Source organism: Macaca fascicularis, chromosome 15 (assembly GCF_037993035.2).
Source record: "Macaca fascicularis isolate 582-1 chromosome 15, T2T-MFA8v1.1".
In the NCBI taxonomy this organism is placed as follows: domain Eukaryota; kingdom Metazoa; phylum Chordata; class Mammalia; order Primates; family Cercopithecidae; genus Macaca; species Macaca fascicularis.
The window spans coordinates 110,141,404-110,165,253 of record NC_088389.1 but is presented as its reverse complement, the minus strand read 5'-3'; the positions used below and the strand labels follow the sequence as shown (position 1 = coordinate 110,165,253).

At 37.9% G+C, this 23,850-nt stretch overlaps 1 long non-coding RNA gene across 1 annotated transcript in view; it reads right to left on the bottom strand.

Annotated features, from left to right (window-relative positions):
- Window positions 1-23,535, bottom strand: part of LOC107127681 (uncharacterized) — a 63,504-nt gene extending 39,969 nt beyond the window's left edge. The window contains exons 1-2 of the long non-coding RNA XR_006692623.3: window positions 21,285-23,535; window positions 9,900-10,061 (exon numbers count right to left, since the gene is read on the bottom strand). This is a non-coding gene — a long non-coding RNA (uncharacterized lncRNA). The remainder of the gene's footprint in view (window positions 1-9,899; window positions 10,062-21,284) is intronic.
- Window positions 23,536-23,850: the final 315 nt, after the last annotated feature.

Sequence of the window (23,850 nt, the reverse complement as noted above, 5' to 3'; positions counted from 1 at the left end):
GACAGGGTTTCACCATGTTGCCCAAGCTGGTCTCAAACTCCTGAGCTCAAGTGATCCATGCACCTCAGCCTCCCAAAGTGCTGGGATTACAAGCATGAGGCACCATGCCTGGCCTTTATTTTGCTTTGTTTACTTACAACAATAATCCAATATGTTACTGTACTATAGTGTATAGCACTTTCATACATATTACTTCATATACATTTGCACGAGCATATTTACAATAGGAAAAGTAGGCTAGAACCTTCAAAAAGTTACATTCAAATAGAAGGATTCACAAAGTAATCTGATAATTTCTGCTTGCAAAGTCTGGTGGAAAAAATGTTTCTTAGGGTACAGGACATCAAGACTATAAGAAAATCCACAATAATCTTCCAATTTAATATATTCTGCTATTTTTCAATCTTTTCTTTTTTTAGTGGGCTTTTTTTGTTCTTGACTTCTTGGTGGTGGGGAGGGCTCTAGTTTCATTTCAGATAAAATGTAAAATATATATAATTTTACAAGATAAAATGGATAATTTTTCTTTGGAATTACAGAAGAATGAACTTAAGTGTTAAAAAATAAATGTTGAAGAAACTTTTCCTTCATAATGATCTCTTATCATTGGGAGTCTTATTACTTCTAGTTTTACTGATAAGAGTAAAAATTAGGCAAAAATATGACCGAGGTGCTGTACTTACAATGCCCAGAGAGCAGGCCAAGGTATGGAGCGATTGAATATTTTATGGTGTTAGGTTCAGGATTGATCATCTCGGACAGTGGCTGAGCAGTCCTGGTGCAGAATAATTGGGTAGAGAGAACTGCAGGCAACATTTCAAGGAAAAGATTCCAGAAGTTTAAATTGAAGAGTTGGTTCTATTTTTATTTCACTTACAAATGCCTGATTTCCTATCCCCTGTGCTATAAACAAGAGGCTGCAAAGTTTTCCAATTAAAATGGAAAACACTCAGTCTGGGTCTATGGGGCACCAGAACCTTCCTCCTCATGGAGCCCTGCCCCCACTCACTCAAATACTCATAATGTTTTGTCCATAACCTGCTACACATTGGGATTTTTGGAACATTGGAGATGTTTGACTGAATGTTTTAGTTTTCAGACAGATGTTTTCAATTTATGTCCAAACTTGGAAGGTTAGCAGGGATCATTTTTTGTATATCATCTTAGGTATCTTTCAGTTGGTCTAGTGATAATATTCTTTTTACCTGTCCTTAATTTTACTAGCAAAACCAGTAGTTCCCAGAATTTTAAATCTCAGAACCTCTTTATATTCCTAAATTTGTTTGAGAACTCAAAAGAACTTTGGTTTATGGGGCTTTATCTATCAATTTTTACCATACTGAAAATTAAAACTTGGAAATTTTTAAGGTGTTTGTTAAATTATTGTAAAATAGCAATAATAAACCCATGACATGTTAACGTAAATAACGCTTTTTTTTTTTTTTTTTTTTCAGATGGAGTTTCTCTCTTGTTGCCCAGGCTGGAATGCAATGGTGTGATCTCGGCTCACTGCAACCTCTGCCTCCCAGGTTCAAGAGATTCTCTGGCCTCAGCCTCCTGAGTAGCTGGGATTACAGGCGCACGCCACCACACCCAGCTAATTTTGTATTTTTAGTAGAGACGGGGTTTCTCCATGTTGGTCAGGCTGGTCTCGAACTCCTGATCTCAGGTGATCCGCCCGCCTCAGCCTCCCAAAGTGCTGGGATTACAGGAGTGAGCCACCAAGCCCGGCCAAATAACATGTTTTTATCAACATAACTATATTGTCTAAAACAAAAACATTGAGTGAGGAAATGACACTATTACACATATTTTTGCAAATCTCATTAATGTTTGGTTTAATAAAGGACACTTTCTTCATTCAATCTAATGTGACATCTCACATGCCATGTAGCTTCTGGAAATCACCATACCTTCATAAGATAATGAGAGTAAAAGAGGCAAGATAATATCATGATCTTAGTATTAGAGTTTTGACCTCACGGCTCCTCTGAAAGAGTTTTGGAACCCCTACTGGTATCTGGACAATACTTTGAGAACTGCTGAGATAAACCAAGCTGAATAAAATTATGATCTGGTTAAGTACCCTGGTTCAGAACTGTGTAAAGGTAAGAGTTTTGACTGGCTCCTTAATAGTAACCACCTAATATGGTTTTAATCTGTGTCCCCATCAAATCTTATGGTGATTTGTACTTCCATTGTTGGAGGTGGGGCCTGGTGGAGGGTGATTGGATCATGGGGGTGGATTTCTCATGAATGGTTTAGCACCATCCCCCTTGGTGCTGTCGTCACAAGAGTGAGTGAGTTCTCATGAGATCTGGTCCCTTAAACACGTGTGGCACCTCCCTTGCCCCTCTCTTGCTTCTGGCTCCTGCTGTGTAAGATGACTGCTCCCTCTTTGCCTTCTGCCATGATTGGAAGCTTCCTGGTACCCCCCACTCCAAAAGCAGAAGCTGCTATGCATCCTGCATAACCTGAAGAACGTGAGCCAATTAAACCTCTTTTCTTGTAAATTACACAGTCTTAGGTACTTCTTTATAGCAATGAAAGAATGGCCTAATATAACACCTCAGTGAGGCTACCTTGAAAGTTCTCTCTGAAATAAGCATTCCCCATTCTCTATGTTCTGAAACTTAATGCTGTGTTTTTTCCCTTTGTGGAACATATTTCAAGTTATAATTTTAAAATTCACACCTTTGTTTTTCTTATGTTAACTTGATTCTCTCCCTCCCCAGACAGACTATAAACTTGGGTGTTTCTGCCTCATCCATTGACTATACGTAGCATTCTGCCTAGCAAAAGCTATACACAATGTCAAAAATATACAAAAATAATCAACTTACAGTTGAATTACTGAACATTTTAACCCTGAATTCAGAAAGCATAAAGATGTCAATTATCCATATTCAGTAGTTATTTGCTGACTTAATTAATGAATAAATTAGTGATGTTATTGCTTTTCTCACTTATCTTTGTGTTCTTTTTTTTTTTTTTTTTTTTTTAGAGTCTTGCTCTGTCACCCAGGTTGGAGTGCAGTGGCACAATCTCGGCTCACTGCACCCTCTGCCTTCCGGGTTCAAGCAATTCTCCTGCCTCAGCCTCCCGAGTAGCTGGGATTATAGGTGCCCACCACCACACCTGGCTAATTTTTTAATTTTTAGTAGAGACGGGGTTTCGCCATGTTGGCCAGGCTGGTCTAGAACACTTGACCTCAGGTGATCTGCCCGCCTCGGCCTCCCAAGTGCTGGGATCACAGGCATGAGCCACCGAGCCCGGCCTATTCTTTAGTTCTTACACTGAGATGACACTGAACATAGGAGACTTGTAGTAAATACATTTTCATTAATTCATTCATTTCAAACGAACATTGTTTTAGAGTGCCTCTTATATACTGGTCAAGTTTGTAGGATAAAAAGATTAGTAAGACATAGTAGCCATCCTCTGTGATATCTCTGTATATAATAAGGCACACTAAAAAAGAAAAGACCTAAATAGAAAAGGTAGGTCCTGGCAGGAGAAAAGGTGGTCCTGTCTCTAAAGTGAGTGAAAGCTTGATATATTCAAGGAACTATAAGTAAGTCAGTACATACGAACCATACAGATTGCAAGAGGACCTGGCTCTGTAGTGCAATGGATAGTGCATTGGACTTGTAGATTACAAGAGGGAGCTAGGAAGCAGAGTAAGATATGAAGCTAGAGAGATCTGTAGATCCCAGGACCCACAGGTCTTGGCTTCTGTATTAAAGAGTTTGGAATTTATCCTGAAGGCAAACCGTTGTTCCGTGGATTTGTTGTACCTATCTACAAGAGAAAGCTGTGGGCTCAGAGACATGTCCACCAAGCTCTGAGCCAGTGCCTCTATTCTACCACTTGCTATGAAGATCCAGGGCCCAGGAGAACTCATAAAACTCAAAACTCTTAGCTAAATTTGCTCAGGGATGTCTAAGCCTTATTATCGTATAAGAGACACAGCACTGAATATCAGTATCCTGGTTGAAAGAGGTTATTGGCCCCTTTACAAAACATCTGCAGAAAGCCACTTGATGCCACTAATTCAGAAGCAGGTACCAATTATTTTGCGAACATATATTTCTCAGTAACATAGAGGCAAAATGTCTAAACCAAAGCTTTGCTAATTAAATCCAGAAGCACATATAAAGAATAATGGAAAGCAAGTTAGCTTTGTCCAGGAATGCAAGATTGGTTTAACATTCAAAAAGTCAATGGATGTAATTCATTTCATTTATAAAATAAAGAAGAAAAAACATGATTATATCCATAGGTTACTAATAATATTTGATAAAAGATAACACTTATTCATGACACAATTCTTAGTAAACTAGAAATAGAAAGAAACTTTCTCCATCTAATAATGGATATCTTCAAAATTATACAAATAATCCTTAAGGTTGAATTGTTGAAACTTTTTATCCTGAATTTGGAAAGGCATAATGATATCAGTTACCATCACTTTTACTCAACATTTTACTGGAGATCCTAGTCAGCAAGAAAAATGAAAGGTATAAATATTGAAAGAAGAGGGAAAAACCATATTATTTACAGATGATGAGATTGTTTACATTGAAAATCTAGAAACTCTATGTATAAACACAGAGCAATATCAAAGACATTATTATACTTTTATATATTAGCAAAAAATTATCATGTACAAAAACTGAAAAATACACAGGTATAATAGTATAAAAAATAAAATACCCAGGGATAAATTTAACAAAGTATGTGTAAAATTTCTGCACAGAAAACTAAAAAAAGATTAATGAGATAAACTACCTAAATAAATGAAGAGTCATACCATTTTTAAGAATTAGGAGGCTATTGTTTAAGATGTCACTTCTCTCTAAATTTATCTACAGGTTCAATAAAATGACAATAAAAATTTCAGATTTGGCAAGAATAGCAAAGGTAATCTTGAAGAAGAGAAAGAATGTTGGAGATTTTATGTAAGCATTTATTGAGACTGTATTAATTAAAACAGTATTGATGCCAAGATGGATAAATAGATGAAGAGAAAAAAGAGCCCAGTGACAGATTCACATAAACAACTTATTTACAACAAATGTGCCACTGTAGTGCAATGTAAAATGAGGTGCATTTTAAACATAGTGCTAGATTAATTTTATATCCCAACTTAAAAAAATCTTGGCCCCTAATTTATGCCATATACAAAAAATCAATTCCAGAAACATCATAGAACTAAATGAGAAAGTTAAAACCATGCAGCTTCTTAAAAGAGTTTTTTTTTTAACCTTCAGTTGGGCAGTTTTTTTTTCTTTTTTCTTTTTCAAATCCTGGAGTGCTGCTAATAGCCATAAAAGGAAAGATTGATAAATTGGAATGAATTAAAATTCAGAACTTTATTTTATTAGATGATCTCATTCAGATAATAAAAAGACTAGTGAGAGAATGGAAGAAATTTGCCATATATCTCCAGCAAAGAATTCCTATGATTTTGTGGATCTATACATGTATTTTATATGTTAATCTATGTCTTCTGTATATCAATAAGAAATAAATAGCCAGCAAGAAAATGGCCAATAATTTTAACAACCATTTTATGAAAAAGAATATTCAAGTGACCAATAAGCACATGAAAAGGTGTTCAACAGCATTAGGCATCTGGGAAACACAAATAGAATCACATAGAATTACTACTATACATCCACAAGAATGATTACAACAAACTCAAACCCCAAATCCCCAGAATATAGCAAGTGCTTGATGGTCATAGAGTAACTGAGAATTCTCATCCACATTGGGAAACAGTTTGGCAATACCTTTTAAAAACTAACAATGCATTTATCCTGTAATGCAATAATTTCCCTCCTAAATATACAGTCATGCATCACTTAAACAATGGGAAAATGTTCTGAGAAATGCATTGTTAGGCAATTTCATCACTGGTACAGCCTACTACAAACCTAAGCTACACGGTCTACCCTATTGCTCTTAAGCTACAAACCTGAATAGCATGTTACTGTACTGAATACCACAGGCAGTTATAACACAAAGGTAAGTATTTGTGTATCTAAACATAGAAAAGCTATAGTAAAAATACTGTATTATAATCTTATGTGACCACTGTCATATATGTAGTCTGTCACAGACTGAAATGTCATTATGTGGCGCATGATTGCATTTCCAACGGAAATGTTAAGAACGTGCACTGCAATGTGTACAAGAATGTTTATAACACCATTATTCACCTTAGTCCCAAACTGATGAAAATCCAAAAGTCCATTACAAAGTGAATGGATTAACTGTGAAATTATAATACAGTGGAATACTACATAGCAATGAGAATAGCAACAACAACATGGACGAATCTTACAGGTAAAAGATTGAGTGAAGAAGACACAATTGAGCCTACAGTATATGAAGTCTACACGATGTAATACATTTATAATAAATAAAAAGACAGGTTAACTGATCTTTGGTAATCAATTTTAGAGCTCCTTTGATGTGGGGTGGGAATAGGGTAAGTAATGATTAGAAGTGGGTATGAGAGAGGTCTCTGGTTGGCTGATAATTATTTAAATCTGGGCTGTGTGGTGGTTGTGTTTCTTTTGTAAAATTCATGAAAATAGATATTTTAAATTTGTACACTTTATGGTATGCATAATAAAATAAATTTAAAAATAAAAGAGCAAAACAATACAAATCTTTTGTTTTATACCTAGAATACAGGCATATATTTAAGACTTCCTCCTATACTACTGATTTGTTATATTACTCTGTCTCAGAAATACTTTTATTAAAGATCTATGTTCAATGTAATGGATTCTTGATTCTCTTATGATGGGGCAGCCAGTACAGAAGAAGAGTACATTGCAGTGCTTGGCTCTGTCTGTGAATGGGAACAGACCACTCTCCTCAGTTTGAAAGTTTTATCAATGAGTTTGTGGACTCTCTTGAGTCTCTAATTCTGCTGTTGCTTTGTGTTCAGCTGAACAATTATTTCGCATAATAGCTGATAAAAAGTATGTTACTAAACATGGCAGAAGTGGGGCAATAGTGCAAGTAAGACTAGCAAGTGTGATTTTAAAATTCAAGGGTGATGGTGGCTTTCCCTTGAGGTGCTCTCAAGGGAAAAATTTGCAGGAGGGGAAGCAGGGGCTAAAGATCAGGTCACAACTGGGATAGGCAGATGGCAGGCAGACATCCCTGCAGACAGGAAGAAGGACTACAATGGCGTGGCTGATATCCAGAAGAAATAATGTCCCATGACTTGTGATGATTTCAAGGGAGTTCAAGTGAATGGAGAATCCATTCAAATATTTATTGAGTGTCTATTCTCGAACAGGGACTATTTCAGGCACTGTAAATGATTGAACATATGCCATATATTCAATACATAGGAACCACATCTTCACACTCTATCATGCTGATTTATTTAGCATTCCCATTTCCAACAAGGCATCTCCTGTGCTAATGAGAGTATGATTATGTCTTTAAAAAAGCATACTTTTTATTTTGAACATAATCTATTATATAATCTGCTACTGACTTGTATAGGAGGCCTGGTGAGGGAGAAAGGGAATCTTGATTTGTCCACATTCATGTCTAGCTCCTCTAACAGCAACGATCTGCATTTGTAAGAAATTTAGACAATTAATAGTGACCATGAGTTACAGTAAAATGCACCAGCTTATATGTGACTTGTACCAAAGTCAACTAAATGTAAGATTTGCCTGTATAGCATAGCATGAGTTAATCAATAATTATGTGTTAAATGGCCAGCTTTAGAATCTAGTCTATTTGAGGTTTTTGCATTTTAAGTGGTGTATTTAATTTGTACATATCCTGAAATTATAAGTGTCATTCTGACACGATGCATTTAGCAAAGTTTGTATTCTTATGCATGGAAAGTATATTTGAGAATGATGGAATGACTCCTTTAAGCACATACATGCACACAACACTGACTGATACCGTAATTATATTGTGGCAATCCTGTGCACATTGCATACTGTGAAATAGTTTCATTATGCCTGAAGATCCAAAGATTTTACAAGTAAAATATAGGCTACGGTTGGTTTCTTTTTCATTACAATATAGAGTAAGTGCATGTGCAAGCAATGTGTAGAAGTGACTCCCGACGAAGAGTCAGAAACTAGCCATATAAAGCGGTGACCATAGGCTGGACTTGTAGTCAGAGCTGAATATGGAGTTAGATTCGGTTATGTATTAGCTGTGTGGTCTTAGCAATTTACCTAACCTTACTCAGTGAAGCTCAGAAAGAAGCCTCAGTTTCCTTCTATGTAAGATGAGGAATATAATAGTACTCATCTCTTAGGGTTATCGTGAAATTTACTTGAGATGAAGTATACAAAATTCCAGTCTCACCATAAGCATTACAAAAAGGACTATGGATTTTTAGGAGAAGCTTCTACGCCAACCAGATTTATTCTACTACTCTCTGCTGATTATAAGGGTCTCTCCTTATTCAAGGTCCAGTTATGATGAAATCCTTCTGAAAAACTGCAGGACATTTTTACATTTCCTAGAGAGGATGGAAGGTCCTGCTACAACATCCCCACTCCTAGCCTGTATTATCTTGGGTGTCTCTGTGAGGTTTAAATGAATAGATGACATTTTGTGCCATGATACCATTTAATCACCAAGCAAACTGAGAAAATAGATTCAAGGGTTTAGAGTCATTAAGAATGAATGACTGGGCCGGGCGTGGTGGCTCACGCCTATAATCCCAGCACTTTGGGAGGCTGAGGCAGGTGTATCACCTGAGGTCAGGAGTTCGAGGACAGCCTGGCCAACATGGCGAAACCCCGTCTCTACTAAAAATACAAAAGTTACCCGGGCGTGGTGGCACGCGCCTGTAACCCCAGCTTCTCAGGAGGCTGAGGCAAGAGAATTGCTTGAACCTGGGTGGTGGAGGTTGCAGTGAGCCAAGATCACGCCACTGCACTCCAGCCTGGGCAACAGAGTGAGACTCTGTCTCAAATAAATAAATAAATAAATAATTGTTAGCCAAAATCCATTTCCCATCTATGTCTTTGGTAGCCAAGTCTTGAACTTCTCATGAGCCAGTTTCATGAATGCTTTAAAATTTAACAATCTATTTCCGATTCAGGGTCCATAGTTGAGCATATGTGCTAAATTTAGTTAATTTTTTTTTCTGGAGCCTAATTATATACTCCCGAGACTCCACCTCATCCTATGCTCTTTCATTCATTTTGCATGTCTCATTTGAATTATTGGATCAAAGATGAATATTCCAATACTAAGTGAAAGGGGGAGTAGAATTCTATCTACTACTAGGGGGGAAGAGGAGGCACAACTGGAGAAAGCAAACAGAGACACAAAGAAGTAAAATGAATTTCCCTAAATTTATGTAAATATTTGTTTCTATATACTGTCTGTTCAATCTTTGCAGCCTAATTCCTCCTCTTTCTGCTATAGGAATTCAGACAAGGCTTTCTCTTCAAAGGTGAAGATTACTCGTCGTTGAAGAGTCCTTAGAGCTTCTTGGTAGTTGGTTAAAATCCGAAAACATTACAGCAATCTCTCATCCAATCAAGAAAGAGCAATTCCATAACCCATTTCTGGCTTCTCTGAGAGTAACTCTGTGCCAGCAAAAGTACCATTGCTAGGAACATCGTTACTCTGCTTTCCTTCCCTCAAGTTTCCACTTCCTTCTGGTAAAATAACCAATATATTAAGCCACTCCATCACTAACACCACTGGCACCATGGGAAAAAATGACATGGTTATTGGCAACACTTGTTTGCTCACTACTGTTTAGCTGGTTAGAAAGTGGAGAAAACAAGAGGAGACAAGCAAATTATGTTTGAAATGAAACTGACTTTTATCAAGCCAAGGTTTGTCAAGTTTGGTATATTCTTTCTTTTGCTCTTACTCACCCCAAGTTTTCTTTGCAGTCTGAAGATTGCCATTTGAAATGCTCTTTGAGGGACGTGAAGTCAACCCCAGATCCAAAGTAGCTTTGATGTTTGTCAGGAAAATGCTGGAGTTCTATATACTACAGTTTCCACAGAGCATGAAGAACTCCAACTTCAGATAACCTGCAAAAAAAGTCAGAGAGCAATTAAATGTAAAAATAAATTCCTTTGATAAAACAAAAAGAATTAGTGTCTTTCTCTTAGGCTCATTTAGAAGATTTTCCAACCTTTCTTCCATAAGAAATATGTAGGCATTAAATTTAGTTATTATTTCAAACAGAACATTTATATGTCAATTGAAAGAAATATGTATAGGGTGAAGTTGACTTTAATATCTTATTGAGCAATGTGACAAGAATTTGAAGATGTATAAACTAACCACGGGATGACCTTTCAAAACTGAAATGCATAGGTGTAGATGACATTTTCTCATTCAATTACTTATTTTGAAATCTAAATTAAAGCACACACAACACCAAATTAAATATCTCCTCCCCAGAGTGAATATCTCAATCATTTACAACTAAGCAACTTAAACATCCAGTAATCAACAAACATTAATATGTAAATACTTTGTTTTAATAAGCCATAAACATTAATAAGCAAATGGCTGAAATTACTCCTGCTGAAATGATTCATCTGCAACCCAAAATATAGAATAAGGGCTGCAGAGAAATAAAACTGTTAAATTTGATTCTGAAAACATTCATGTGAGTTTGCATAAATCCTCTTTATTTTCTAGTGAATTTTTTTCAAGATTTTTTTTTTCCTCCCCCTGCTAGGAGCCTTATGAAACTGAAATGTCAAGTGAGGGTTGCTTCATATCATGTTCCGTCAATCAAACGAAGGGAGGCTTTATGCATCTGTTGCTAGTATATTGGCACTTTTTGAAGAGTGTTTCGGTGGGAGCGAGAATAAATAAAGATCCTTCAGGCACTTTCTCATTTATGGATGAGGAATCAAAGCAGTCTGAAACTTCATTTTCAGCCTGATACCCTGAAGATTGTTGGCTGATAATTCTGGATGGAACAGCTTATCTTGGAGGATTAGGGAGAACATGGCCTTCCTATTACTTCTGGCTTCAGCCTATTCAGCTGGGTAGACTTTGTCACACAGTATCTGGGCCTTTACATATGTCACTAATCTTATCTATATCTTTTCAGCTCCTTCTGTTGGAGCTGTGGTTTCCCGTGCCTAACCCTCCCATTTCTTCATTACACCAGATGTATAGGCATTAGCCTTTCCTAACAACCTTTCTGCACCATGTCATTTGGTAATGGTGAGTTTTGCAGACGTGAGGCTTTCATGAGCAGGTTGGGGTAGGATTTTATCCCAAATCTTGAGACTCTCACATCAGTTACATTAAAAAGCTCCCTGCAGTCCTGAAACAAACTCATTTTTCCTTTTTACCAAAGCCACATAACAAAATGAAATAATCTCCACAGCACATTATCTGTGCAACCACTAAAGATAACACGGACATCTCCCTTGCATGCCTATGGGTACATGCCAGGTTGTCACTTCTCTCCCTCAGGTACGGGACAGTGGTTCACCTGTGGAACAAATATTAAATCCTTAGCGTGTGTAAGACATCAAGAAGCCAGGGACATGATTTTAAAACTGACTCTGTCCTCAAGATGTCTACAATCTAGTGGGGGAAATGTGAACTCACACAAATAACTACAATGTGAGGTTAAAAAAAAAAATGGCGCACATCCAGGAGAGGCACAGTAAGTGCTTGGATAGTTCATGAGGGTCAGATAAGCAAGAGGAAGAATCTGAGAATGCTGGGTGAAGGAGGTCGCATTTGAAAACAACCAAAGTTTGAATAGCTGTGATGGGGATCAGGAATCTTCTAGTTTCTATTTCCCAGTTATTTTCAGAATAAAGGATAGAATTTCAAAAGTGGTAAGAGAGTTAGCAACTGAAGCCAGAAGAGACCTGTATGTCTGTACTTTTCCCTCCATCAAATATCCATTTTCCACCTTACTCTCATATTAACTTCACATTTAGTTGAGCACTCTTCTCCCCTGAATAAAGACCACATTTGTCAGCCACCCCTGTAGCTCTGTGAGACCATGTATATGTGTTCTGCTCAGTGAGATGCAAGTAGAGGAAATCATTTTGAACGTCAGGGATGATATTTTCTTCTTCTCTTCTACTCTTTTGGTTTATGGAATATAGATACGAGGGCTGCATCTCCAGCAGCCATTTGGAACATGAGGATGAAGGCCACACCCTAGGAATGGTAGAGTGAGAAGCTGGAAAAAGCCTGGGTCTCTGGCTGTGGAGACTCCACACCGGTTTTTCCAATTGATCTCCAGCCTGCTTTTATACAAGAGAGAAACAAACTTCTGTCTTCTTTTAGAAATGATTTTTTTTTTGGTCTCAGGTACTCATAGCCGAGCTGCCCTAATCAGTACTCACTGCTAAAATCCTAGTTTTTTGATCACTTATTATACAATGATACCTAATAAAGTTTTTAGTTTCCCCGTGTAGCATTACAATGACATGACGCATTATCCACAAAATATTTTTTGAGTTCCTGCAATGTTCAGGGCATTTTTCCAGGCAAAAAGAACAAAAACTATGAAACATAGATTTTACTCAGAGGGTTAAAACATGCTTGCTAATAGGTCTATATGCAGTCATTAACTGAGAATATAGAGGGAGGAATATTCCTCATAACATAGATGTTGAGAGGTGACAGCAGACACAACTGCAATGGGATTGCCAGATAAAACACAGGATACCCAGTTAAAGTCAAATTTCAGAATTAAAAAGTGAATACTTTTTTGTATCACTAGATCCCAAATATAGGATGGGACACACATATATTTCAAAAATTATTTGCTGTTTATCTGAAATTCAAATCCCAAGTTCAAATTCTAAATTTTAATCATCCTAAACTTTGCATGGGATATACTTATGCTAAAAAATCATTTATCAATTTTCTGAAATTCAGAATTAACCAGGAAACAGTATTTTTATTTGCTAAATCAGACAACTATCAACTGTGAACCTCTGAGATGTCTTCCAGAGAAGGTCAGAACTAAGCTGTAGAAAGAGGGAATCAATCAAAAGACAGGGATGGGGCCATCTGTTTCAAAGCGTGGTTCATGGCCATGTATCAGACCTCAGGCTAGGGCACCAGATAAACATGACCCATTTTCTTACAGTGTCAATTTTACTCAAAGAAAAAAAAAGGTGTAAAATAATATTATACTGAACATTGAATAGAATACAAAATGTGCATGTATTTTAATATAAAGCAGGATTTCTTAATTTCAGCACTTGACATTTTGGGCTGGGTAATTCTTTGTTGCAGGGAAGTGTCCTGTGCATCGCAGAATGTTTAGCAGCATCCCTGGCCTCAACCCCCAGATGCACAATTTCAGTTATAACAACCAAAAATGTCTCCAGACACTGCCAAATGTCCCCTGTAGTTGAGTGGAAAAGTCATGCTTGGTTGAAAACTACAAATATAAGGCATGATATTTCTAAAAATATTTTGCGATTGTGATGAACCATTTTGGGCTTTGTCCTTAGAGTGTCAACCTTATGTGTTTATTCCCCTCATCACTGAGGTCCTTTCGTGGACAACTGTGAGATACAACCAAAGAAACAAGATCCTTAGTGCCAATTTAAGCAAGGATGTTACTTTTCTTTCTGATTTATAAGTTTCTTTTCCTTGAACTTTCCAGATTGTAAACTCCTTAAGGCAAGCACAATTCATCTACCAGAACCCCTAGACCCAGCACATGACAGGCAGTCCATCCGTATGAACTGAACGGGGGAACAAAAGTTTTCAGTTTGCTTAGAGAATTCCAGGGATGGGTGAACAAGGCGGGGAGTGGGGTTTACAGGGAGTGGGAAGGGAGCAGTAGTAGGGAGGATGCTCTTTAAAATGACCTCGGGTCAATTTCTAGGTGAAGGCAACACAGTCAATATTAGCAATATGTAGGATTGATTTCAAGAGCAGAAGTTTAACTTGAATGCAATCTTGCAGATATTTTTCCCCAGATGCTTTAACATTTGTTGTTTGGAGTTATTGACCATTGTCTGCGCTTCCTGTTTTCAGGAAAATTTCTAGTCTCTCCCCACTTAGTCAGAAGCAATGTTTCCTCTAAACTGTATGCCACTGTGGTTGTACCAGTCCTCAATTACCACCGCCTAAGGCCTCTATTTGTAATCAGCCATCCACTCTGCTTTTCTGGCAAGAAAAGCACACCTGAAATGAAAAAAAAGCCTCTAGGCAAGTACAGCATACTGATAAGAAAACAGCCAAAGCTTTTGACTCTGGGCTGCACAACCAATTTCTCCATGGTGACAGGAGAATCCAAGAGAAGGATGACATTTCTAAGAAGCATGAAGATCCAAGTGGAAACAACTTGAATGGTATAAAAAGATAAGACTGTGTGTCTGTGTGCACGCTTTTGAGTGTGTGTATATCCGTGTGTATTTGTGTGTGAGTGTGTATGCATGTGTGTGTGTGTGCATGCGTGTGTGTGTGCATGCATGTGCGTATGTAGGCCTGTTCTCATGCACATTAAAAAGAAAACTGCAGTAACTAGATTTTTTTTTCTTAGATCTAGTTTGTTTAAGAGCTGTTGCCATAAAGATCATGAACGTAGAGAATGGATTTTGCAGGCATAGATGTTATGCCTGAAAACAGTTCTTCCTGCTTAAATGGTTCTCACTCTTAATGTTTATCTGCTTCTTTCTTTTTTTTTAAATTATACTTTAAGTTCTAGGGTACATGTGCACAACGTGCAGGTTTGTTACATATGTATACATGTGCCATGTTGGTGTGCTGCACCCATTAACTCATCATTTACATTAGGTATATCTCCTGATGCTATCCTTCCCCCCTCCCCCCTCCCGCCTCCCCACAATAGGACCCAGTGTGTAATGTTCCCCTTCCTGTGTCCAAGTGATCTCATTGTTCAGTTCCCACCTATGAGTGAGAACATGCGGTATTTGGTTTTCTGTTCTTGCGATAGTTTGCCGAGAATGATGGTTTCCAGCTGCGTCCATGTCCCTACAAAGGACATGAACTCATCCATTTTTATGGCTGCATAGTATTCCATGGTGTATATGTGCCACATTTTCTTAATCCAGTCTGTCACTGATGGATTGATTTGGGTTGATTCCAAGTCTTTGCTATTGTGAATAGTGTTGATTCCAAGTCTTTGCTATTGTGAATAGTGCCGCAATAAACATACATGTGCATGTGTCTTTATAGCAGCATGACTTATAATCCTTTGGGTATATCCCCAGTAATAGGATGGCTGGGTCAAATGGTATTTCTAGTTCTAGATCCTTGAGGAATCCCCACACTGTTTTCCACAATGGTTGAACTAGTTTACAGTCCCACCAACAGTGTAAAAGTGTTCCTATTTCTCCACATCCTCTCCAGCACCTGTTGTTTCCTGATGTTTTTAATGATTGCCATTCTAATAGGTGTAAGATGGTATCTCATTGTGGTTTTGATTTGCATTTCTCTGATGGCGAGTGATGATGAGCATTTTTTCATGTGTCTGTTGGCTGTATGAATGTCTTCTCTTGAGAAGTGTCTGTTCATATCCTTTGCCCACTTTTTGATGGGGTTGTTTTTTTCTTGTAAATTTGATTGAGTTCTTTGTAGGTTCTGGATACTAGCCCTTTGTCAGATGAGTAGATTGCAAAAATTTTCTCCCATTCTGTAGGCTACCTGTTCACTCTGGTGGTAGTTTCTTTTGCTGTGCAGAAGCTCTTTAGTTTAATTAGATCCTATTTGTCAATTTTGGATTTTGTTGCCATTGCTTTTGGTGTTTTAGACATGAAGTCCTTGCCCATGCCTATGTCCTGAATGGTATTATCTAGGTTTTCTTCTAGGGTTTTTATGGTTTTAGGTCTAACATTTAAGTCTCTAATCCATCTTGAATTAATTTTCGTATAAGGAGTAAAGAAAAGATCCAGTTTCAGCTTTCTACTTATGGCTAGCCAATTTTCCCAGCACCATTTATTAAATAGGGAATCCTTTCCCCATTTCTTGTTTTTTTCAGGCTTGTCAAAGAGCAGATGACTGTAGATGTGTGGTATTATTTCTGAGGGCTCTGTTCTGTTCCATTGGTCTATATCTCTGTTTTGGTACCAGTACCATGCTGTTTTGGTTACTGTAGCCTTGTAGTATAGTTTGAAGTCAGGTAGCGTGATGCCTCCAGCTTTGTTCTTTTGGCTTAGGATTGTCTTGGCAATGCGGGGTCTTTTTTGGTTCCATATGAACTTTAAAGCAGTTTTTACCAATTCTGTGAAGAAAGTTGTTGGTAGCTTAATAGGGATGGCATTGAATCTATAAATTACCTTGGGCAGTATGGCCATTTTCATGATATTGATTCTTCCTATCCATGTGCATGGTATGTTCTTCCATTTGTTTGTGTCCTCTTTGATTTCACTGAGCAGTGGTTTGTAGTTCTCCTTGAAGAGGTCCTTCACATCCCTTGTCAGTTGGATTCCTAGGTATTTTATTCTCTTTGAAGCTATTGTGAATGGGAGTTTGTTCATGATTTGGTTCTCTGTTTCTGTGTTACTGGTGTATAAGAATGCTTGTGATTTTTGCACATTTATTTTGTATCCTGAGACTTTGCTGAAGTTGCTTATCACCTTGAGGAGATTTGGGGCTGAATCGATGGGGTTTTCTAAATATACAATCATGTCATCTGCAAACAGGGACAATTTGACTTCTTCTTTTCCTAACTGAATACCCTTTATTTCTTTCTCTTGCCTGATTGCCCTAGCCAGAACTTCCAACACTATGTTGAATAGGAGTGATGAAAGAGGGCATCCCTGTCTTGTGCCAGTTTTCAAAGGGAATGCTTCCAGTTTTTGCCCATTCAGTATGATATTGGCTGTGTGTTTGTCATAAATAGCTCTTATTATTTTGAGATACATTTCATCAATACGTTCATTCATTATGATATTGGCTGTGGGTTTGTCATAAATAGCTCTTATTATTTTGAGATACATTCCATCAATACCAAATTTATTGAGAGTTTTTAGCATGAAGGGCTGTTGAATTTTGTCAAAGGCTTTTTCGGCATCTATTGAGATAATCATGTGGTTTTTGTCTTTGGTTCTATTTATATGCTGGATTACACTTATTGATTTGCGTATGTTGAAGCAGCCTTGCATCCCAGGGATGAAGCCCACTTGATCATAGTGGGTAAGCTTTTTGATGTGCTGCTGGATTCGGTTTGCCAGTATTTTATTGAGGATTTTTGCATCGATGTTCATCAGGGATATTGGTCTAAAATTCTCTTTTTTGTTGTTGTATCTCTGCCAGGCTTTGGTATCAGGAAGATGTTGGCCTCGTAAAATGAGTTAGGGAGGATTCCCTCTTTTTCTATTGATTGGAATAGTTTCAGAAGGAATGGTGCCAACTCTTCCTTGTGCCTCTGGTAGAATTCGGCTGTGAATCCGTCTGGTCCTGGACTTTTTTTGGTTGGTAGGCTATTAATTATTGCCTCAATTTCAGAGCCTGCTATTGGTCTATTCAGCAATTCAACTTCTTCCTGGTTTAGTCTTGGGAGAGTGTAAGTGTCCAGGAAATTATCCATTTCTTCTAGGTTTTCTAGTTTATTTGCATAGAGGTGCTTATAGTATTCTCGGATGGTGGTTTGTATTTCTGTGGGGTCAGTGGTGATATCCCTTTTATCATTTTTTATTGCGTCTATTTGATTCTTCTCTCTTTTCTTCTTTATTAGTCTTGCTAGCGGTCTATCAATTTTGTTGATCTTTTCAAAAAACCAGCTCCTTGATTCATTGATTTTTTGGAGGGTTTTTTGTGTCTCTATCTCCTTCAGTTCTGCTCTGATCTTAGTTATTTCTTGCCTTCTGCTAGCTTTTGAATGTGTTTGCTCTTGCTTCTCTAGTTCTTTTAATTGTGATGTTAGGGTGTCAATTTTAGATCTTTCCTGCTTTCTCTTGTGGGCATTTAGTGCTATACATTTCCCTCTACACAATGCTTTAAATGTGTTCCAGAGATTCTGGTATGTTGTATCTTTGTTCTCATTGGTTTCAAAGAACATCTTTATTTCTGCCTTCATTTCATTATGTACCCAGTAGTCATTCAGGAGCAGGTTGCTCAGTTTCCATATAGTTGAGCGGTTTTGATTGAGTTTCTTAGTCCTGAGTTCTAGTTTGATTGCTCTGTGGTCTAAGAGACAGTTTGTTATAATTTCTGTTCTTTTACATTTGCTGAGGAGTGCTTTACTTCCAACTATGTGGTCAATTTTGGAATAAGTGTGATGTGGTGCTGAGAAGAATGTATATTCTGTTGATTTGGGGTGGAGAGTTCTGTAGATGTCTATTAGGTCCACTTGGTGCAGAGTTGAGTTCAATTCCTGGATATCCTTGTTAACTTTCTGTCTCATTGATTTGTCTGATGTTGACAGTGGGGTGTTAAAGTCTCCCATTATTATTGTATGGGAGTCTAAGTCTCTTTGTAAGTCTCTAAGGGCATGCTTTATGAATCTGGGTGCTCCTGTATTGGATGCATATATATTTAGGATAGTTAGCTCTTCCTGATGAATTGATCCCTTTACCATTATGTAATGGCCTTCTTTGTCTCTTTTGATCTTTGATGGTTTAAAGTCTCTTTTACCAGAGACTAGGATTGCAACCCCTGCTTTTTTTGTTTTCCATTTGCTCGGTAGATCTTCCTCCATTCCTTTATTATGAGCCTATATGTGTCTCTGCATGTGAGATGGGTCTCCTGAATACATCAAACTGACGGGTCTTGACTCTTTATCCAATTTGCCAGTCTGTGTCTTTTAATTGGAGCATTTAATCCATTTACATTTAAGGTTAATACTGTTATGTGTGAACTTGATCCTGTCATTATGATATTAGCTGGTTATTTTGCTCGTTAGTTGATGCAGTTTCTTCCTAGCATTGATGGTCTTTACATTTTGACATGTTTTTGCAATGGTTGGTACCTGTTGTCCCTTTCCATGTTTAGTGCTTCCTTCAGGATATCTTGTAGGGCAGGCCTGGTGACAAAATCTCTCAGCATTTGCTTGTCTGTAAAGGATTTTATTTCTCCTTCAATTATGAATCTTAGTTTGGCTGGATATGAAATTCTGGGTTGAAAATTCTTTTTTTAAGAATGTTGAATATTGGCCCCCACTCTCTTCTGGCTTGTAGAGTTTCTGCCAAGAGATCTGCTGTTAGTCTGATGGGCTTCCCTTTGTTGGGTAACCCGACCTTTCTCTCTGGCTGCCCTTAACGTTTTTCCTTCATTTCAACTTTGGTGAATCTGACAATTATGTGTCTTGGAGTTGCTCTTCTCAAAGAGTATCTTTGTGGTGTTCTCTGTATTTCCTGAATTTGAATATTGGCCTGCCTTACTTCGTTGGGGAAGTTCTCCTGGATGATATCCTGCAGGGTGTTTTCCAATTTGGTTCCATTTTCCCCGTCACTTTCAGGCACACCAATCAGACATAGATTGGGTCTTTTCACATAATCCCATATTTCTTGGAGACTTTGTACATTTCTTATTACTCTTTTTTTCTCTACACTTCTCACTTCATTTCATTCATTTGATCTTCAATCACTGATACTCTTTCTTCCAGTTGATCAAGTCGGTTACTGAAGCTTGTGCATTTGTCATGTAGTTCTTGTGTTATGGTTTTCATCTCTATCAGTTCTTTTAAGGACTTCCCTACATTGGTTATTCTAGTTAGCCATTCATCAAATCTTTTTTCAAGGTTTTTAGTTTCTTTGCGCTGGTTACATAGTTCCTCCTTTAGCTCTGAGAAGTTTGATCGACTGAAGCCTTCTTCTCTCAACTCATCAAAGTCTTTCTCCATCCAGCTTTGTTCCGTTGTGGGCGGTGAGCTGCATTCCTTTGGAGGGGGAGATGCACTCTGATTTTTTGAATTTCCAGCTTTTCTGCACTGCTTTTTCCCCATCTTTGTGGTTTTATCTGCCTTTCGTCTTTGATGATGGTGACATACTGATGGGGTTTTGGTGTGGGTGTCCTTTCTGTTTGTCTGTTTGTTAGTTTTCCTTCTAACAGTCAGGACCCTCAGCTGCAGGTCTGTTGGAGTTTGCTTGAGGTCCACTCCAGACCCTGTTTGCCTGGGTATCAGCAGCGGAGGCTGCAGAAGATAGAATATTGCTGAACAGCAAGTGTTGCTGTCTGATTCTTGCTCTGGAAGCTTCGTCTCAGGGGGGTATCCAGCCATGTGAGGTGTGAGGTATCGGTCTGCACCTCATTTGAAAATGCAGAAATTACCCGTCTTCTGTGTTGCTCATGCTGGGGGCTGGAGGCTGGAGCTGTTACGCTGGGGGCTGGAGGCTGGAGCTGTTCCTATTCGGCCATCTTGGGCATGACCCTGCTTCTTTTTCTCAAGTTCATTCTTTCGGTGTCTATTCTTTCTGCCCATGCTTGCTTTCAGTCCATTCTTTGACCATCTTCTCTCTCTCTCTCTTTCTCTACCCACCCCTCCCCCTTTTCTCTCTGAAAGGATGTTCTTGTGGGCCAGGCCGCTGTGGTATCATGCCCCTTACTTCTTTCTGTCTTAAGTTCTTCAGTGGCTATGATACTGAGGACTGGTTCTCCTCAGATATAGGGAGGATCAAACAATAACTTCTAAGAACCACTAAAATGAGGAAAGGCAGATACCCAGCTCTCTTTACATCCCAGGCCCATAGTATCATTCTCACAATTTTTCTAAATACAGCTCCCCAAGCAACCAGTACAATGCACTTGGAGTTGGCATTTTAGATAAAACTCCTTTGTCATCCCTGTCTAGAGTAATGGAAGATGGTAAGAGTGGGAAGAGTAGAAGAAGTAACCAGGAATGTGAGGGGTAACTGAAACAGGGGCATTAGACCTGAGGTTAAGAGGGTAAAGTGCTTAGGAAACTCTGGCTATGAAGGAAGCAGACCTCAGAAATATGTCTGTAAAGGAGCATGTGACTCTTGGTATGAATTGCACTATGAATGTACATTGTCTTTATATGTGATGGAGAAAAGCTATAAAAAATGTTAAGGGAGGTACTATACATTGACATGGTTACAGATAATGGTAAACTCATAAAGAAAAACACAAATTATAAAATTTTGGCTTTTCTACATAAAATTAATAATAATTATATCCATGTAAATGAACTATTTACTGTCTTTGTCTTTCTATCATGCAGCGTGACAAATCATAAGCATATCATTAATGATGTAACAGATTGACTTTTGCTGTACATTTTATTTCATGACATCAAACTCACAATATATTGTCTCAAAAATTAGACACAAAGGCATTCATATTTCTCTTGATTTTTCTAGTAACAAAGCTTTGCTTACCTTATTCACTGGGGTGTTGCCATCTGGTCAGAGTGTCTGGCTACCAATTTACAAGTTAGAAGAGACTATAACACATTCTTACATTTTTCTCCTAAAAGAAAAGAACAGAAGATGAAACACCTAATTTTATGTAGTTGACAATGTTGCTCCCAATTGTTACTGATGAAATACCCATGCTATGAGTCTGTCTTTTCATTTGTAGTGAAATTTTTTGAATGCATTCAGATTTTTTTTCTTAGCCATTTTGTAGTAGAATACTGATAACTTTTCTTCTTCTTTTTTTGGCGGATTCACTGTGACACAAAAAGACTGAATCCAGTCTTTTCCATTCCACTGAGAATATAACAATACTAGGAGGCATGAGCAAGGAATCGGCATTGCTCCCAAGAAAAACTTCAGTTTTTCCCACAGGGAAAATAAAGTCACATATGCTTCAATTTATGAACATTCATCTTTGTTATTCCATTTCTTCTTCTTTATCTCTAATTCAGACACTCTTTTTTTCTGGAAGATTTATTTATTTAGCTCTGCCTCCAAGTCTTAACATTTCAATTTGTCAAGTATTCTCAATGCCAAAATAATTGCAAACATATGCCAGATAGAGAGCACCCTAATAAATAAGATATAGGCCTGGCCGTCAGCAATTTTTTTGTCCATTTATAAAATAGAAGCATTAATTAATAATTCCATATTACGTGGTAAGATAGATCTTGTGGGAATCCAAAAATTTCATCCTACCTCAGCTTGATTTCTAGCTCAATTTCCCATAAAAATTGCTTCTTCCATTAAAGCAGGTCCTGTCAGTGGCCTACCCAACAGCCATTGCTTGACTTCTTCCTTGCTAATGGAATCCTAATTTTGTTTGGTGCAATGTGATAAATGATGATTGATGTAAGCCAATCGTGAGAAATTTATTTTCCTTTGCAATGCAAAGATATGGTCACCTGGCCCAACTTTAGCAAAGGAGGAGTCTGTGGTGGGGCTTCTGGGAAAGCATTTGCTTCCTGACAAAAAGGACTGATAGGGGGAGAACTTGTGGGTGAACAATCTTACCCTTCTTTTATGCTGGGGATGCTGTTGTGAGGACATGATGCTTGAAGCTGTGGCAGCAATCATTGGACAGTGCAGCATTAAGCATAAATATGGAAAGTCAAATGCCGAGAATGGAGGCACAAAAGGATGAAAAGAGTCTGGACCAGTGAGGACACTGTTAAACTTCTGAATGGACTGTCAAATTTCTACATTCAGATTTCTTGTTAACCATACTATGCACGCCCTTATCATCATAGCTGATGTTAATCAACTTTCTTGGTTCCTTGCAGCCCTAAGCACTCCAAACTTATAATCTTCTTACTAATGAACTTTAGTGACATTGTATTGCCTATCAAGTGTTACCCAAATGAGTCAACAACGTCATCATTTTTCATTGCCCTATAGCAGGAATCTTGAACTCTGTCCATGTGGGCCCAATCTGACCCACTGCCTGTTTATGGAGGCCCTGTGAGTTAAAGATAGTTTTTACATTTTTAAATGAAAGAAAAATCAAAAAAGTATAATGTTTTATAATACATGAAAGAAGATATGAAATTTAAATGTCAGTGTCCATAAATAAAGTTTTATTGGAATCTAGCCACGCTCATTTATTTACATACTGTCTATGGCTGCTTTCATGCAGAGTTGAGTGTTTGAGACAGAACATATGGGCTGCAAAGCCTGAAATATTTACCCTCTGGCCTTTACAGAAAAAGTTTACCAACCCCAGCTCTACCACATGAATTCCCATTCAAGTTGGTGTAATGTCAACTGTATTTTAGGTATGACATTCTGTCTTAGTTTTGTGTTGCTAAAACAGAATACATGAGACTAGGTAACATATAAGAAAAAGAGGTTTATTTAGCTTACAGTTCTGCAGACTGGAAAGTTCAAAGGGCATGACAACAGCATCTGCTCACCTTCTGGTGAAGACCTCATGCTGCTTCTACTCATGGCAGAAAGCCAAGGGGGCATAGACAAATGCAAAGAGATCATATGGTGAGGGAAGAAGCAAGAGAGAGAAACTGAGGAAGCCAGATTATTTTTAACAACCAATCCATTCCAGTGAGAGCAAGAACTCACTCACCCCAGTGGAGGGCATTAGTCAATTCATTAGGGATCTACCTCCTGGCTCAAATACCTCCCACTAGGCCCATCCCCTAACGCTGCCACCTTAAAGATCAAATTTCAGTATGAGTTTTGGCAGGGTCAAACCACATCCAAACTATAACACAATCTCTCTCTCCTGGATGCTCTTGATCCTGTGGCTTCCTTCACTTTAATTATCCTTTCTGTATTCTCCCTGAAACATTCGTACTTGTTCATTTCTACATTGGGTGTATAAAACATTTTCACAAATACTAGTTTACTTGATTCTTACAAAAAATTCTGTGAGAAGGAAGAGCAGAGATTATTATTATCATTATTTTATAGGTAGGAAATGAATGGTGGGATGTAGCCCAAGGACTTGGGATCTATTATAGCTTGATCTCAGTCAAATGTTCTAAACTCTACCAGTAGCTATGTGACTTTG